Below are 19,067 nucleotides of genomic sequence, written 5' to 3'. Positions count from 1 at the left end.
AGGAATATACAGGTAGCAAAACGTTATAACAGTCCAGTAGCTATCTTCACCAGAGTTTGGCCATCACTGACTCAATGACTGAATGTGAAGAAACTTGGTTTACCAACAAAATCTCTCATATGACTGTGCCACTGAGAGTCTGTGGAATAAAACTGCTTTTCATTTGCTCCCTGAGCGTGTCTGATCTCCGCCCAGGGCCTGGAGAGAAGCAAATATGATGATCTGTTTGCTGCCTGCCAGCTGGTTCATTCACAGTTGATCTGTGCAGGGAAGTTCTTTCCATAGAAGGAAGAATAATATTTTTTTTTCCCATTTTCTCTGAGGTTTCTTTAGACACCTGCTAATCTTGCTTTATATGTCACTGTGTCTGTGTCAGCAGATGTCTCACCTGCTTCACCTGCCCTTCTTTTGCAGCCTGATGGGAGAGGAAAGTGTTTGGCCACGGGGACTGCTGCTCTGCAGGCTCACACAGGCTCTCCCACTGCCTGGCATATGATGCACTAATGTATCTGCTTTGGCCCTCTGCACGTCATTCGGGATCAACACAGAAAGCAGGTGCTAAATGGCACTTTTCCTGCTGCTTTTGAGAGGAACTTAACAGAAGTTTCCTCCTTTACCAAATTAATGCAGAAGTCCCTGTAGTCATTTTGCTCAGTGTTTACTTCATGCTGCACAGTCTGATTGATATTTTTGCCCTACAAATTTACTCATAAAGACACATTAGTACTGCATACTGTTCTGCTCACCATAAAATAATATATCACCTGCTTTTAAGAATACTTTGTTTAGAATACTTTGTGCAAAGAACACTTTGTACTCCGGTGGTTTTATTCTTCCTGCTTAAATTTCTCCTTTGAGTGCAATATTTTCAGACTAAACAGAGTAACCTTTTCATTGCTCTAATAGAATTTGAAAATACATAGAAATTACTTATAGCTAGGAGTTCACAAGTGTATTCCTTCTAATATGATGTCTGAGTCCATTATAGCTGTCAGTCTGCAAGATGAACCACGTCATAATGATGTTACTGGTTTTCTAAAAGACATACTTATAAAATAAATTATCTGCTGGAAAAAAGGGTAAGCCATGCAAACCCCTGTGATCAAAATGAACACTTTCCAGTTCATATTTAAAAATTATTTTTATCTTTTGATCAGGAAAAATTTGGATTGGAAAGAGTATTGACACACTTACCTTTTAACTGATTTTGAATTCTTATAATTTCTGGCCAAACTCTAAAGGTGTCATACAAATTTCTGCTAAGGCATGGACCCCTTCCAGAGATATGTGCCTTGTTTTTTTCTCCAAGACACACACATCCCAACATCTATTTAGAAGTATGACCACGTCAACAAGTCTGACTTTTATTCAGTATTCGAGCTGACTCTTACACTACTGAATGTGAAATTCAACATTTTTTATTAAAGCAAAAGATTTGTTGAGACAATAGCAGAGTTTAAGGCGTTGCAGTCATCAGGCTTTTCTGACGTCACCTTGCTTTGTACTCTTTAGGGAGCTGCAACCCTTGATGGCACTTTGAGAATAAAGTAGGATTGGTCCTCATCTGTGTGACTCAGGAAGATGCTTCAAATTCCTTGCCTCAACACTTGGGTTACAGTGATGACTGATCCCTCTTATCTGCTTGTGTTACTGAGTCATACGCTGCAGCTCTACAATAAAGAAGCCTTCAGATACTGAGAAAGTAATTGGATTTTAATTTTTCAGAATGTTTTCTGAATATTTTTCACTCGTGTTGGGACCCAGGCTTTGCCAGGCCTTACATAGCCCCATTTTGAAATCCTGTGTGAGGAAGAGAGAACTCCTAGGTAATGACTGCTGTTAAAAGGTTGAGCCTTCACTCTGCAGTTGTGATGACAGAGATTAAAACAAACCAAGTGAGGAAAGAGGGGAGGAAAGCTCTCCCTCATGATGAGTAAAGGACCAAATTCTCACTGCTCTAACTCCGTTTGGTTGGTTCTCTCTTTCTGGAACACTGTGTCTTCTTCACTGATGTTGCAAGGGGTTTCACCACAGCTGTTCCTTGTTTTTAGCAGAAGACAGTAGCCTTGCTCCAGTGCATGCTTTGCTGGGCACTGGGCTCTGCTCCCTGTGCTGCAGAGGCTGGATGACCCTGCAGACATGCAGGTGTTGAATTCAGTGCCCCATGCAAAGCATGTCTGCTGCAGAGATGCTCAGTCACAGCTGTTAAACTGGCAGCAACTCCAGGCAGATTGTTTTATGGCAAAATTACCCCCTAGCATGTACTTTTGCTTGTGGCTGCTGAAATCTCAAAGTTCTTAATTATTTGTTATTTCTTCCCTCCTCAGAAGAGTTCTTCAGAGCATTACAGGCAACAGTCCTTTCCTGTAGATTCTGTTCAAACTCAGAAGCAATCAGAATGTAGTCATCAAATGTACTGGCTGCAGTCAAATAAAGGTTACAGCAGTCTTTATATACAGTAAGTACTCTAATTTCTTTTATAACTTCTGGATGTACTGAGCTTCAATAATTTGTTTAAAAATAATGAATCCTTGATTCCTTTGGGTAGCACACTGTGGCACAGCTGGTCCAAATGATGTTATCAGTATTAGTCCCAGTTCTGCCATTTTTAATTTTACTGTATTTTAATGCAAATAGTTGTTTCAGAAAGTCTCAGAAGACCTAACTGTGCATGTCTGTAAACCAAAAGAACACCACTGCATCCTGTTTCCTAACAGAGGGCTAGACCAGAGGTAAAGGTTAGCTGCAAGGTTAGTTTGGTTTATTTGGTTAGTTTGAAAGTGATTTGATTATAACAGAAATCTTGCTGTGAAAACTAGGTAGGTGATACAGGAATTAAGGAGACGACATGGGAGGTTTTATAGTTTTACTTTCAGAAACTGCTCGGGGTACATACAAGGCAAAAGCAACAAAACAAACCAGGGTTATTTGAAGATGGAGACTTTTGTTTATTACAAACAGAACTAACCAGATGTTTTATATGAGACAATTGGCAACAAACATTGGAAACCTTTCCTATCATGATTTTTGATGAAGTATAGAGTAGTATAATAAATAGGTATACTTAGACCCAGCAAATTTCAAGAATTATCTCTGCTTCAGGGCTGAAAGGAGCAGAGTGACATTATAAATGTCTGTTTCTAAAAATAGTCACGTGTCTTAATGATTCCTCTTGCAAAATATCTTCATCCTCCCTTCTTTTTTTCTGCCTATTGATAATACTTACATCCAAACAGAGAACGGACTACAAACCTACCTCTGTGGCTACTAAACATAAAACCAAAACTGCTTATTTCAAACCTATCTTTGGCTTAGTTTGGAAAAGATGTGGCATAGGCGTCATCACATTTGCAAGACTAGATGTGGCAGGACAAAATATGAGTCCCAGCAAAGTATTAAATCATGTGTTTAAATATAAGAATTAATTTCATGCTTCGCTGAACTGGAATCAAAACTGGATCTGTATTAGATACTTGCTAGATCAATTCCTTGTATGTTGAGTGTTTGGCTAAACAATATAAAGGCATATATATAAAGATATATATAGTGTTTATATATATATATGTGTGTGTGTGTGTGTAATCTTTATCTTATCTTCTTGCTGACCTGGTAGTTACACCTTCTTTTCCACATTACATAAGCTTCTCTTAGTGTTTGTTCACCATATTAGGCTGAACAGCCCTCTCCTCCACATTCTCTATTGAAAGGTTTGGGGATTTCTTGCACAAGAAAAAAAATCAGCTCAAAACTACTCAAAACCAGGCTATAGTATCATAACAATTTACAGGACATTCTACTGCTGAAAATTATTTTCTGGTTTAGTCATCTTAAGTAGACTTAATTTCTAATGAATGATGACATAAAACTGAAGGAATTATTTTCCTTAATTATCTGCCTCTGTTTCCCAGTTGGTGACCATTATTTGCTCTTGCACAGCTTCTCAGACAGATGACCCCATAAACTTTTCTATGGTGAAATCTTAAGGATTTGTTTAACCCTTAGTGTAACATCAGCCCATATAAATTATTTCAGAAAACATTTTATAAATGTTTCTTCTGCAGTGCCACAGCTTTATATTGTGTTATATGTGCCACGGTTTTGCTTAACTTTATCATCTGCTTGGAAATTTTAATGGAAACAGCTTGTTCATAGCTCAAGACCATTTTTGAAACCACTTTTGAAACTTGACTGTAACATTTGTATGAGTGATGACTATTTCTCTTGGGGAAAAACTGAGTCCTTCTGATGTTTGGTTAACTAATTTTGTTTTTATACCCGCCTGTGAATGCATATAATGGATGAAATTGATTTAATGCATCATGAAAAGTCTTTATTCTAAGCCTCAGCAATAATTGGACCAAGCAATTACTTCATTTTGAGCAGAGGTGATGTCAGTATCTTTTGACCCTTGTTGTGCCCATGTAACCAAAGTCTTCACCCAGATGTCACTTGTAGTTATCATGCTCAAACCTTGGAGTCCTTTCACATGCAGTGGGTTTTGTTCCAAGGGGTGCCTTACTCAGCACAGAGCAAGGATGGGCTAAGGTGGCATCCAGATGGTGCTAGTCATCCCTTCTGTCTGTGCACATTCCTGAGGGAAAGCATAGCAGCCCTGAGGGAGGATAAAAAGACACCATCAGAAAAATGGGTGATGTCTTTTCTCTCCTTGTTGACCCACTCCAAGCAGCAGGAGCTGCAGTGTCACAGAGATGTGGCACTGTCTTGGAGGAGGAAGCTGCTGACTCCCAGAACCAGCTGTGCACCCTCTCCCTACCTTGATGTGTACCAGAGATCTGCCTCCTGCTCTGAGCCTGCACAGATTTATCACCTCCTGACACCCCTCCCAGAATAGCAGTGAAAAAAGAGATTCCTCTGCTTACATGCCACACATAGCACACCAAACCTGGAGAAAGAAGGTTGGTAGAGTAGGTAGGATGTCATTCTGAAAAGGTTTTATTTACCCCAATGTTTCTTTCTGATAGTCATTTTTATGTGTTGCTTTATAATACTGGAATGATGTGAGATCATGATGGGAAAGAGCAGTGTTTGTACATTATGTTAATAAAAATGTTCTGAGATAATGCAGCTCTGGCTTGTTTCTGGTGTTTCTCATATATCCTGTGTATATTATTTATTTGTATATAGCCTAGGCTGAGCAATTTTCTAGGTTTCTTTCTTGGAATGTAGAACAAGATCATGAAAATGACATTTATTTTTTTATTACCTCCTTTTAATGTAACTCAAAAGAATAGTAAAACAAATGATTCACACCTTTTATCTTAGGAACAATATTGCTGAGCAGGGGATGGAAGCGCGGGGATCTGCTGCTCTGCATTAATATTGTAGAAATAATGATTTCACATGCAATGACAGTTTACAAAGGGTTTTCTATAATTTCATCATTGCCATTGATCAAAGAGAATGCTTCAGATGAGCACAACTATTTTAACTGAAGCTTTCAGGGCTGTGAATATGATTTAAAATGAAGTAAGGGAACATTTCTAAAATGAAAGGCAAAAGAAATCCTCACTGAAAAGCAAAGAATCACGCACATTTACTCATTGGAAAAGAAAAATAAAATTACAGAAACTTATATCTATTCTATTGCTAAAGATGAGACTGCCTTTGCTAGCCCCATCTTCTCAGGTATTTGCAATGTCTCAGACTACAGCAGTAAAAAAGGATAGATGAAGCTGGATTGACTAAATGGAAAACCAGAATCTCATAAAAGAACTAAATGTTCTCCAGACAGAGTTGTGAAGTTTCTGTGCTTATGTGTGTAACAGAAAACAGGCTCCAGAATTTGTAGAAAATACCTGGTAGAAAGCTTAACTGGCTTCACTTGGTACAGTGACCTAATCTGTTTTTTGTCAAATCTGTGTTTTCATTTCAAGTTGACATTAAACTTCAACTTGAAAGTGTGGTTGAAGCATATAGAAACTTTGGGTGAGCTAGTGCAGCAGCCAGAGCAACTTTGTGCAACTGGGAGCAAGACCTCGGTCCAGGAGGGTCTGTGACAGCTTCAGGAAAGGCCTCACCGCAAAGGCCTTAATTTTTCTAAATACCCTTGACTGTGAATGAACTCATGGCTGTAAAGCTTTGCTTTAAAAAACTCAGTGAAATTTCTGTAAATTCTCAGTACCGGTCTGATCATATTTCTGCATTTTCTGAGTTCTCCCACTGAATTAATGACCCACAGAGCAACTTTGGACAGCCTAGCTCCAGAGAGATAATAATACTGTCTTTATAAAATCCTGCACTACCTGCCAACTTTCTTGATAAAATGTTTGTGACACATTAAATCTGGGATTCTCCTTTGAAACAGGAAGGACAGGGTACTGGGTTAGGTTTTCCAGCAGTTCTCTGCTTCAGCTTTGCTCTCCATGCCCTGCTTCCAGCGTGGGCTTTGGTGGATCACAGCACTGCACGCCCAGCTGAGTCTGTGCAGTGCTGTGTTCCAGGCACTGCTGCCTCACCCCTGTGATCACCAGGGTGCTGCTTCCACAGCCAAGCACTAAATCTGGACACAGCTCTGGCATCTCAGTGTGGTGATCCTATTGCACCAGATCGTGTTCCTCTGCTCTAAATGAGCAGACACCCCTCACCCTTCAGCTTGACGGGGGTTTTGTGCACCACATGCAGAGCAGAGAGCCTCCAGGCTCCTGCAGACAGACATTGAATGAGGGATGTGCATGGCAGAGCTCTGCTCTCAAAGAACCTGGCCTGCACAACTGTTTCAAGGAAAGCATTACCCGTTTTGGTAATGTCAGATGTCATTTTAACAGAATTTAGAAAGTTTTATGTGGATACACTGAATTTGTCAAAAGTACTTGCTAGCTCTGACTAAAATTCTCATGGCTGGAATATTCACAGTGAAAGGTCAGATCATAAAAAATATTATTGTTCTTCTAACCATCACTTGTCAGAAGCAGATAATGAACATCTGTGTCAAAGAATAAATTATTACAAAAAATAAAATAAAGTCGTAATTTTCACTAACAATTCATTAAGCCAACAGATTATACTTTTGTTGTTTCACTGGTAGGGGTATGGGGTATCAGTCAGGAATAGTAAACCAAATTAATGGTGTCCATTCCTCTTTCTCATGCATGGGAAAGTTAGGAAAGAACATCCTTATTTATTGTTGGAAAGACATTTTTCCAAAACATCGTATTATTCATTCTCAAAATATCAGCCACATTAATTATCTGGAGACATAGAAGAGTTTCACATTCTTTGGATTACTACCTAACATGACATTAACAAGAATGGTTTACTGGTGTTCTGTGGTATAAATATTTTTATTGGTAAGTCATGTAGATTTCAAAATTGAACTGGTTACAGTTCTTTCTTCTTTTCTGAAAAACCCTGTCACACTAACTGTATGCTGGCTAACAGCAAGGAATTCTACAGGACAGAGGGCTTCCTGGGATGCTGCTGGAGGACAGTCTCAGGTGCTGTTTGAGAATAAATCACTATGTGATTTATTCTTAAACTACAAATTTTGGGGTTGGGTACTGCCTGGTTTACAGGCAGATTTGGGTGACCTACCACTGTGGCAGTATGAGTGATGAGGAGACCTGCATTAAAATGGGAGTTGAATAAGAGCTAAGATCTAATACAGATGCTATTGCTGTCAAGAACAGGAATGTTGCACAAAAACTACCAACTATTTGCCCAAAACCGTGATCTTGGTCTGATTCAAGTAACCATTGTTCCTCATGTGGTAAGATCTAAGATTTTACTTCAGTAAGAGTTGTAGTGGTTCAGATGGGAACAGAGAGCATTCTTCCAGGTACTTTTTATTAACTTAAATCTACTTAAAATAATTTCACTCTTCAAAAGATAAATTCTGCAAGGTTTAAGTATGGCAGAAATTAAAATCCTCAGTGATATTATTTTCTGCAATTCACATACTACACTTCCCATTCTGCTCATTCAAGATTTTTTTTTTCTGTTTTAGGCAAGAATACATTTTTGTTTACTGCATCTATATGTATACCAACATGCATTTAAATAAAAAGCAGCTCATCATCCTCTTCTCAGTGCAGGATTTGTAGACATGCATACAGAACCTAAAATAACCCAAAAGACTTTTTTTCCCCCTGGAAATTGTGTGTTGCAAAAAGGTCTTCTTACTGTACTCCACAGAAAATCATCACACTGCAAATCCTTATCCAGCTGTGCATAATGCTGATATACTCACTTGTCTTTATTTGTCAAACATATTGGCAAGAATCTCTGTGTCAATATTTATTAATAAAATCAGCTCCTGTGGAGAGCAGCTGGTCCAGTTTCCCTCCACTTTAGGCATCTGAACCATCCATGCTGCTAATAAAGAGGACTTGAGTTACTCCTTGTTGTTTGATTTTGTTAAATAAATAAATGAATGTGCACATTAAAAACCTTGTAAAAGCCTCACTTTTCTCTTCTGCAATACCAATAATGCAAATTTATTTATACTCTGTTTTTAAATAAAAGTAGGTCTTTGAGGTAGTTTTTTTCTTTGCTATTCTATTATTAACTTGAATATTACTCTACAATACACAGGGTTTTATAAATATTTTCCTCTATCTCATTTGTGCCAGTTACCAGCTCTCCCTCATCCCTATGGGCTCATCATCCTATCAGATTTTTTCTAGTTTGGTTTTTGTTTTCTCTAACCTCTTATCTGCCTTTACATTATCATAATTTCATGGATGATTCCATTTTCCTCGTCTTCCACTATTTTCTCATGAAATTTAGGAATATGTGCATTTGCTGAATTGCAAAACTGAAGGGATCTTATTTCTGTTTCATTCACCAAGATCAAAGATTTTTTAATAATGCTTTGCATTATTGCCTTACTTTTTCTTATCTCTTTTGTCTTTATTGTTTTCTCCTGGACTTTTAGATGTTACCCTAAGTAACTGGAGAAGTCACTATGTGTAGGTTAATGCCCAGCTGAATAATTCTGGATGTAGTGATGATCATTTAGACCCTTTCTCAAGTCTTTGAGGGTGCATTTAATTGATTTTCTAAGGTGCTGGAGAAATGGGATATATTGATCCTGGTATGTGAGTCATGTAGGCTGGCAAACACAGTCCTCATGTTCAAAATCTGATTGCTGTTGAAGTGCCCCTTTATGCTTCATTGAAATTATCTTCCTTTTCCATTTCTTTTCCCAACATTTGCTATGGCTGCCCAAAAATGTAAAAAAGTTTGTCCTTGTATGTGGGTGCATATGGAGGTTATTAATATTCTCTTCAGGGTACTTTTGATACAAATATACCTGCAATCAGTATCTAACAGCTCATCTTTTACAAGAAAGGGCAAATGACAAAATAATGAAAAATTTTCCCTTTTCTCACTGACAGGCCTCAGAATGAATGTAAGGGTTGTGCATGTTCCATCTTTGGCTATTTTTCATCACTGGTCTGCAAATTGGTTTATTGTAATAGGATACTGCTAGATTTATCTTTGCTCTTATTTATTACTGCTTTCATTTTTAAATCTTCTTTCTTTCTGTCAGGGTCCCTTAGTCCTTTAATGTTCATAGAAATAAATGAATGTTGATTCACTGCACTGTGTTTTACCAGGTTTTCTGCTCTCAGGGTAGAATTCAGTGCTGCTAGTCAGCAAGGAGGGTTGTATGTTGGTGAATACTGGCATCTGTAAATGTGCTGGTACATAAATTCTTAAATAAGCTGCCCTTTAACACTTTAAAAGAAAAGAGATGTTCAATATACAAAGCAAATTGTTGTTGCAAATACTGATATTATTATTTGGTCCCAAGTTACTGAGTGTAAAGGAATGTTTCACTCTTCTTTACTGTGCTTCACTCTTCCTTACTGTTTTATTTTGCAGTGTCTGCCTGAGTTAACTTGATGAAATCTGTCTATTATTCATAAAAGACTGACATTTCAAAACCCTTGCTTTGAGACATAAGTCACCTGAATTATTAACCCAGAAGCACAAGTTAAAAGTGTCCTTTCAAAAAGGACATCCTATTTAACATAATGGGAAACAAAGAATTAATTATAAGGAGCAACAAAAAATATAAAAGTGTCATCATTCTGTTTCTATCCACCTGAGTTATGTGCACCTTTATCAGGTCCATATTTAGTGTGAACAGAGAAATGCACATAATTCTGTGCTCTTTCCCTCAGATATCTTGGTTTGCACAAATCTGATTGCTTTTGGGCTGTCTTTGGAATTTCTGAAGAGCTATGTGAAACAAAACAAAATCCCACAGTCGACTATTATAGCTGAGATAACGTAGCATTAAACATTCTTTGGTATGAAGATTCATCATCCAGATGTAAATGTGGCTGTGAAAATTTTTGGTGCTCAGTGGCAAAGTGCTAGGTACAGAGCTAACACCAAAGAGACTAGCTATTAGAGGGTTGCTACAGCACTTAACTTAGTGTGTTCTAGCCTTCAAATGTTGCAGAAAGAAATACAGATCCTGGAGTTAGCTCCTGGGGACAAGCATAATGTGGTTATTTTACTGGAGGTTAAGAGGTGGCTTATAAACTCTACTTCTTTACAACATCCCTGAGAATTTCCTGAAATGCAAGGGGCCACAGCTAGATCTAGATCAGCTCTACTCAACAGACTAGCCTGTTCTGGATCTTTCTTTGTTTATTGCATGCATCACTGACAGGAAACATGTCTGAAGAGATCAGGCTCTGTATCATGTGCTTGGCATGCAGGTGGTTGGTTTAATAGCCACATCAGCTTCCTGTTGGTGCATGTGTTGCATTCAGATTTTCTAATGTGTTTATCAAATAAGTCCCGAAGACTAGTCCCCTGAATGTGTTCAGACATAGTGAATCCCTCCTGGAAGGATTGCTTCTCATGGAGTCTCAGTTATTTACCATGCACACTGCTTTAAATGCATAGCTACTTATTTGCAGGAGATGAAGATGTAGGTAAGTATCTCCACCCTCCTGCCAAACCTGCCGTAATCGGCTCATGGGTTTCTTTGGGACATAACAAAGTAGAGACATGATACTCCACTCCTCCTCTCTTAGCAATCAGATCTCTGAAAAAGCATTGGCTCTCTGGCAGAGAGCTCTGGAAGAGATGGCAACTCTTTTAGGCCACTTTTCTTAGAACACAAGCACTGAAGTGTAAGAAATCAAGCAAGGAAGGCCAGAATCCAGATAAGCCATTCCTGGCAGTCCTTACAGCCAGCTTGGATGGAGCCCTTACCAACCTGATCTAGTGAGTGGCATCTCTGCCCATGGCACTAGGTGGTCTTTAAGGCCCCTTTCAACCCACAACAGTCTGTGATTCTATGATCTGTACCAAGACAGATCATATTTATTACTTTTTCCAAAAGTGCAATCTGAGATGTCTTTCTTCTTCTTCTTCCCCTCAGAGTCCTTCTGGACTGCAAAGCTGGCTGCCAGCTCTGCAGGGAATCTTGAGTGTTCCATGCTCCATGCTTCTGGGATGGCTGAACATCCAGCAATGTCTGAACCCAAATATTCACCAGATCCCACAGGGGACCTCCTTGGCACATGACCCACTTTAGCCACATTGGGAGGGATGTCCATGCTAGTTTGGGAGCTGGTGTGGAACAGGGAATCCTCTCCTGGGTCCTGCAAAAATAACTGAGATCCTGTATTCTATCTCCCATGGAGATAGAATTTCAAAACAACCTGGGAGTTCCTGTCTATGCTCACCCTTTGGTCTGAGCCACCAGAGTATCCCAGACAAAGAGAGAGAGTTTTCCAGGATTCAGAGGCCTCTAGTTCTTCACAAAAAACATAGTGGACACTTTTTAGTTTCAGCTGTAAGTAATTGCATATTATTCATGTGCATACATATTATTTATACTCATTATTAAAGGCAATAATATGCATATTGCATATATTTCTTTGTGTATCTCATGTATACTCTGTTATGAGATACTCAAACTTTAGATTTCTGGAAAAACAGAATAGAAATGTCTGTATAATTTTTAATTGAGTATCTGAAAGAAGAGTCTTCAGTTTCTAATTAAGAAGTCGGAAACTTACTCTGGCTTATTAATGGTTCCAACTTCACTTACTGGACATTCCTTGCCTATGTCTCATCTTCAGCTTTATCTATGTTATTTTTAATAGGCTACATATGGTCTTATTTTTCCTTCCACTTCAGCCAAAGGATAACAAGATAAGGCTTTAACTACCTTTTCAAGAATTAAAGAAATCACAGCTTGTTGCACTATGCACCTTACTGTCAAGGTAAGACTTTTGGAGCAGCTGTAAGGGCCTCTTTACTGTATAAAAGATTATTTTATACTATAAAGATTTCTGATTTGATTTGTGTCAAAATGTGTCTGCAGAACCTCAGAAGAGGGTGATACAGAAGCTTTACAAGCTTTTAGTTGCATGGAAACCAGCCTAATCACCTAATTTAAGAAAACAGCAAAAGATAAGGAACACCTGTAGACAGTCACAGCTAGGACAGATTTAGGGTGGACATTCCAGAATTGTAAAGCAGTATGAAAGGAACTGCATTTCTTCTGAGTGGGAGGTGAAGAGAGTAGTATAGAAAATATGGTTTGTAAAAGAAGGTAAATTCACTGCCACAGACACACACTGCAAGCCTTCAAAGCAAGGGTTCTGAATTTGTTGTACAGAGCACTGGGGAGCTGGGTAAGGTCTAAACACAAAGATGAGAGGGTGAGTCTGATGCTGTATGGAAAAAAAAAAAAGAATTCTTAGCATGAATCTCTGGAAAATGTATCACTTCACAGGACTAAAATAGCTAAATAAACTAGCCTTCATCATAATCACAAGGCCTGGAGTAATTTCAGAGGTGATTTTATGATAATGTAAACAGGTTTCTGATACTGTATGAGCTAGCAAGGATGGTGAAGTTCATACTGCAAGTCACATATGTTAATTTGGAATAATTTGAATTATTCCTTTTAATATGGTCATATGGTGAGGTGTTTTGGATTTGCCTTAAAAATCCCAGGAGAAATTTGCATATTCTTACCTGTCTGTAGAGCTTATGAATAACCATACATTGCATCTATTTTGTGTTGTAGGGTGACAAGGTATGGCCTCAGCAGTAGCCGTAGGTACTCTCTGACTTGGAACACCCAGACTTCTAAATCAGTCTGCCTTCAGGTCCATATGATGCTGACACTAGGATACAAGTGTGGAGACTGGAGACTCCAATTAGATGCAGTACAGTTGCAGAAAGATGCTTGACCTGGCATGCTGTATTTTTTTCCATTTTGGAAGCTGCTGTCTGTGTAGGGAATTGCAGACCTGTACTAACACAATGAAATGGTTTTTCCATAAAAGCAAAAAGCAAAGAAGGATCTCTCAGGGAGTGTGCAGTGTGCTTTCACATCAGGGCTATGAGCAGGTGACACAGGGAAAAAAAGCAGTGAATGAAAGGACTCGGATGGCTAGCAGAGCCTCTCATTGATTAAATAGTAGGATGAGAACAGGGATGTTTGTCTAAGGACTGTTGTACAAATGCTTTCCAGAGCTCTTGCTCCTCTGAAAGAGCCAATTGAAATATCTCTTGGGATTACTTAATTTGTGCCGACTTTGCCATAAGGATTTCTTGTATTTTTCCACCCAGTGTCTCTCTGTCCTTCCTTTGCCTCCCTTGGCAAAGCACCAGAGACATGGGGTATGGTGACCATGACATACTAGACCAGAGGCATTGGAGCAAGACAACAGAGAGGGAACTTAAAAACATAATTGCACAAGCTTCACATTTTAAAATACTCAATGAATTTTATTGCTGTAAAATGCTGCTGCAGAATAATGACTGATTAATTCAGTAACTATAGTCCAGAATTGACCAAATCCACTACCACAGCTGTAAAATATGCAGTGCACCAGAGCTCTGTAATTCTAACACATCCAATTCAATGCACAACCCCTCTATCTGAGAGATTTTTTGTCAGACCCTAAATCCTTCCACCTCGGAAAGGTATAATGACTTTAGGGAACAGTTAGAAGTAAAAGGCTCCTGACCAGTGATGTTTCACTTATGGTGAAAGATTTCTTCGTGGAGGAGAGTTCTCCTGGAGTTAGGTCTGAGAAGCCATATAAAGAGCTTCAGTTAGGAGGCAGAGAAAGCAGGAGCTTTCAGGAGGGATTTTCCATTTCCGTTTTGGTAGACACAGAGAGAGAGAGAAAGCAAATTGGAATGTGTGTGCAGAGAAAGTAACAGCCAAGATCAGCTGGGAATGCCTATTGCTTGTGCAAATGGAAATAAATTAGCTGGTAAAGAATGGTCCTGCTGCTTAGAATTTAGGATTTTTTTCTTTTCTTCTTTGGGAAAAACAACAATTTCTTTCTAAGAAATTGCAAGAACAAGGACACACGAGCAAGATCCCCAGATTCTTAAAAATGCCAGTTCATATGTCTTAGCTACAAGTTTTTTGTTAAAATCTATTGGCAGGTTTGGGCTATGAGCGGAGATTTTCCCCAAGATTAGGCAAGTAGGTGTCATGGTATGTTTCTTTCTTAGTAAACTAATTCTGTAACTTGTAGTCTGGCTTGCTCTCAAGTATCACATAGGAAAATGTTGCTTGTCAAAACACAGATAAATACACTTCAAGATCTCAAGAACCACTCTTTCCCTGTAACCTTTTTCTCCTCTCATCCACTCCTTCTTGAGATTTTGTGAAATGGTTTTGCAAGAAAAGAATATTTCATTTCAGTTTAACTGTTTTTAAGACTACCTCCTCCACATTAGTGGAGGAGCCAGCTGTCTGCCAGGTGGTGGAATGCTTGGTACCTTCGCTGCCCTGAGGAGCAGGGCCCTGGCTCAGCTCTGAAGCTCTCCAGCTCCCTGTGCCAGGCAGACTGCATTTCACTTCACTCTGCAGAGACCTGGCTGCAGCCAGGACTCCTTAGCAAGATGATTCCTCAAGAGTCCTCTTCCCAAGCTGAAAGGAGTAGAGCTGGAAAATCAAGGAGAGACATTGACTTTGATTTTCCAGGGACCCATCCTCCTCCCCTAAGCAAGCTGCTGCAGTAAATGCCTTTCTTTTTGTCTCAGAGCTGAGCAGGGGAACTACTCCCACTTGAAAATCCATTCCTGGACCTTGATGGCACCCCATTAAGCAATATGGGAGACCAGGGAATAGCGACATCGTGACTGTGTTTTGGGACCAACTAAGGAATAATGTCACTACAGCCACTGTGCTACTGCTGTTTCCCCTAATGGCCTACTGATTTAATAATGTTAATGGTCTTCTACCTAAAATAGGACTTACTGGAATTTAAGTCAGTTTCTGCTCAAGATGTATAGGCTATGTTTTGGCCACTATACAGGAATTAATGGTGGTGGCCTTCAAATACATTCTTAAAAGGGTTGTTCAAATTTTGCTTTTATAGATGAATAATACAAGAAAGAGTACATCTAAAACAATGTGTTTCAAAAGTTAATGTCTTAAAAATGGAGGATCACAATTCCTTCAAAGCATTTTATGATTTTGGCTATCATTATGAAACATCCAGGCAGTGTAAAAGAAGCAAGAGATATTCCTATGCCTTGATTGCACACCAAGGTGACACCATTTTATTTCCCTACTTTGTTTAACTTTCTGCTTTCTGCTTGCAACAGTTAGTCTGACAATGTAAGGTTTCTCTATTAACTTGCAAAGCACATTAATAATATATTTCAATCACAATATATGCACTCAAAATATATATGTAAATTAGTTTTGCATCAAAGTGACAAGCCTCCTGCAATTATGTACAAAAAGCTACTAAATCCAAAATCTCAGTAGCACTGGTTTCCATCTCTATAGAAATTACTTTGCTGTAGTACTCTACTGAAACAAAACATAAAATTTAATACGCAAAGCTAAAAACAATTTTAAATTGTGTGTGAACTGAAACAGCATATGTTAAATTACTTTACTCTCCTTCACTCCATATCTGTATTTATTACCTTCACAATTTTCTGCTGTCTAAATTGATTTTTGGTGATGGAAAAAATTGCATTTGCTTAATTATGTTGAGAACCACTTCTGGTTTTTAGAGTAAGGCAAATGATTTGACATGACCCTTTGTGCTGTTTGCTTTCTGTTTTTCCTAGAGTCCTCAGTACTTGACAGTACTGTGGAACAGATGTCTAGTAGCAATTAAATAACTGCTGTACTTTACAAACTGCAAAGGCAAGTAGCAAACCATTCAAAGATTTCCTAGTCTTATATTTATATTTCAGTTCTACTGTAATACGCTATGTATTTTTTAAACAGAAACGGTTTGGTCAATCACTTTCTTATTTATTATTGCAAGGAATGAAAAAAAAATCAGCCCTGCTGTGTATGGTTCATCATTTAGCTGTGAGTGGTTAAATTATACAGGCAAGACTGCTAAGTATAACCCTCACAGTCTAAAAGCCTTTTGCAGACAGCATTTCTGTGTTAAAAATTATGATTGTAGCTCCTTCAGTTGAATATTACTGGAATTACTGGTCCAGATCATAAAAAATACTTAGGAAACATGACCATTGACCACAGGAAGAATGGATTTTTGAACTGCAAGTCTAATGCAGTGAAAAAAAAAAAAAGAAAACTCTTTTTTTTTCCTAAGAGATTTTTAGATAGGATTGTTCCACAGCAGATGTTATCAAAAAGCTCAGTCCAGAGAGTTTTCAGAGAGGTCCTGGAAGCCTGTTAAAGATGGCTCTCATATTTGAATTTGGCAATTTCTCATTGTATTTATTGCTGTCTCCCTAAGAGTCAGAATTCTGCTCTTGTCTCTCTGTTGCACCCTCCCCCAGCCTTACCCTGCCCCTTGGCAGTGCCATGCTCAGGGGATGGTGTACCCTGGATGCACATCTGGCCCTTCCTTAGCCTCCCCTTGTTTCCGTGTTTGCCTGGCTGGCTGGATGCTGTTTTGCATTGCTGTCAGAAGAATATACACTTTGTGCTTGCATGGGTGTGTTCTTGCCAATCACCAGTGTTTTGGGATTAGCTGCTTCTAAATGAGATGCCTGCAGTGTGACATGACACCCCTTGTGTGCACTAGACTCCAGGGGATGCCATGTATTTACCTGGGATGGGGTCCTGCCTGATGCTCAGGATCCCATCCAAGAGAGACTGGTTTAGGTGGGGCTGTTTGATGAGCACTGTCATAGGAAAGTCAGGACCTTCTATGGTCTATGGAGAGAGAAAAGCAGATGCGATGCAGAAAATATGGGAGTGCCTGGCCACAGGCTGACTTTTACTGTGGCAATGCTGAATTTTGTGATGAGAAGGGGGACAGATGTGTGATGTGTGACGTGTGCTTTGTCCACACATGTATGGTATCTCAATACTGTTGCTTCTTCTCTGCGGTCTTCCCTTGGCTCTTTTCTGTCTCATTACCCAAATCTCCTGCTTTTCCTTCCCCAAATCTGGAAATACTAGTGAACCTTGGTACTGAGCATGTGTAAACAAAAACCAATCCCCTCCCCCCAAAAAATTATAATGAACAGCATAAACCATATTACTGTTGCTGTTTTATTTTAATCTTTAATAATAAAGATAACAACAACCTAAATCTGCTGTAATGAGGAATGGAAAGTATTTCTGGGATATGCTTATGTTTTCTTAAACAAAGAACATGGTGGTATCCTGAAGACAAGCAGTGTTATGCAGAGCAGATGATGCCTGTGCATATATTCAGAGTGGAACTGTAACAATCTCATTTGCCATGTGTAAGACATTTTTTAAAACCTTTCAGGAGTCTGTAACATAAAATCCCATAGAGATGGGAGGCAGGGTTTACCTGCAAAATTAAGATTTTGGCTATTAACATGGTTTGTGATTCAATATTAATATCTTCTGTGTTTCTACTAAAAATATAGATTTGTGTCTCCATGGCCTGACATTAGACAATATCTAGACAAATTTTTATAATCTGATTAACTTTCTCTCATATAATGTCTGAAATTTGATGTTTATACCATATTAAATTTTGAGTGAATTGCAGCCTGTCATAGTTCAGCTGTATTTGCTTATCTGGTAGCTTCTTTGTAAGATAAATATAATAATTTTTTGTTGCTTCTAATAAAACCTTTAAATTCCACTTTTTGTGTTTCTAGGTGAGTAGCTGTTTTTGTCTGGGCTGAGGAGAGAAAGGGAATGCTGAGGAAGTCTTGGAGCCTGAATAATTCTGAAGTCCTGAAGCAGGTGAAGGAAGGCCTGGGCTAGCTCAGGTATCTTGCTTGGTGCAGCATGACCAGGAGGAACAAAGGCCATGGGACCAGCTCTTCCCAATGTATGGGTTAACAGGATGGTAACTGGTGTGCTGCTGCTTGTAGGACTTGGGGAAAAGGATGAGGAGGAGCAGGTAAATAGTCCATGTCACTTCCTTGGAGCATCCATCAGCATTTCAGATTTCAATGTTCTGCTTGTCTCCCTTCTGCCAAAGGTCTGTTGGGAGTTTGCTGTACAAGGAAGATGAGAGAAGAAATTCAGCATTGTAACTCTTGCTGTGTAATTGAGGCTGGACATGGGAGTGGCTGAGGTGAAAGACATGAGCTCTGTCTGGATTCACTTCACTGGATGAAACTCTTTTCAGAATAAAACATGACTGATTCTTTGTCTTTGTCTGCACTTGTCTTTGTGCAGATGCTGCTGTAAAACTGCAAACTGCAAAATGATCCTCTTTCTTGCATGATGACACCTTGTTTGGTTTTGTGAGCCTGGTTATCTTCTTAGGGATTTTTTTTCCCCATTCAGACAGTCTGACTCTCAGGAGCCCACCTTTCCCAGTGGTGTCCATCCTCATTTACCTTCTGTCCCTTGGTATTGTGCATGGACAGAGGCATGCACAGAGTGTCTGGTTTTTGTTGCATGCCCATCTCTTGGCAGTCTGAGAACACCCTGCTGCTCTCGGTCGTGCCCTCAGGGCACTTGCCACAACCTTGCCCAGTGTGTAGACCCCTGCAGGGAAGTCCCCAATTTTAGTACAGTCAGTACAGTCTTAGTCACTCAAGCAAAACTGCAAGAAAGAGGCTTACCTTAGAATGTGAGTAAGCACATTGCTCCTAGATGTAGTTGGGACTGCAGGAGGCACTATTTGAGAAAGACGACCTCTGAGAAGGTGTCCCAATGGCTG

At 39.2% G+C, this 19,067-nt stretch overlaps 1 long non-coding RNA gene across 1 annotated transcript; it reads left to right on the top strand.

The window, feature by feature from the left end:
* Positions 1-2,232: 2,232 nt before the first annotated feature.
* Positions 2,233-18,776, top strand: LOC135301319 (uncharacterized). The gene is made up of 3 exons (XR_010363071.1): positions 2,233-2,458; positions 18,049-18,162; positions 18,378-18,776. It is a non-coding gene; the product is annotated as an uncharacterized LOC135301319 (long non-coding RNA).
* Positions 18,777-19,067: the final 291 nt, after the last annotated feature.

The sequence above is a fragment of the Passer domesticus genome, chromosome 5 (assembly GCF_036417665.1).
Source record: "Passer domesticus isolate bPasDom1 chromosome 5, bPasDom1.hap1, whole genome shotgun sequence".
NCBI classification, from domain to species: domain Eukaryota; kingdom Metazoa; phylum Chordata; class Aves; order Passeriformes; family Passeridae; genus Passer; species Passer domesticus.
The sequence above is the reverse complement of the archived record's forward strand: the minus strand, read 5'-3'. Positions and strand labels throughout refer to the sequence as shown.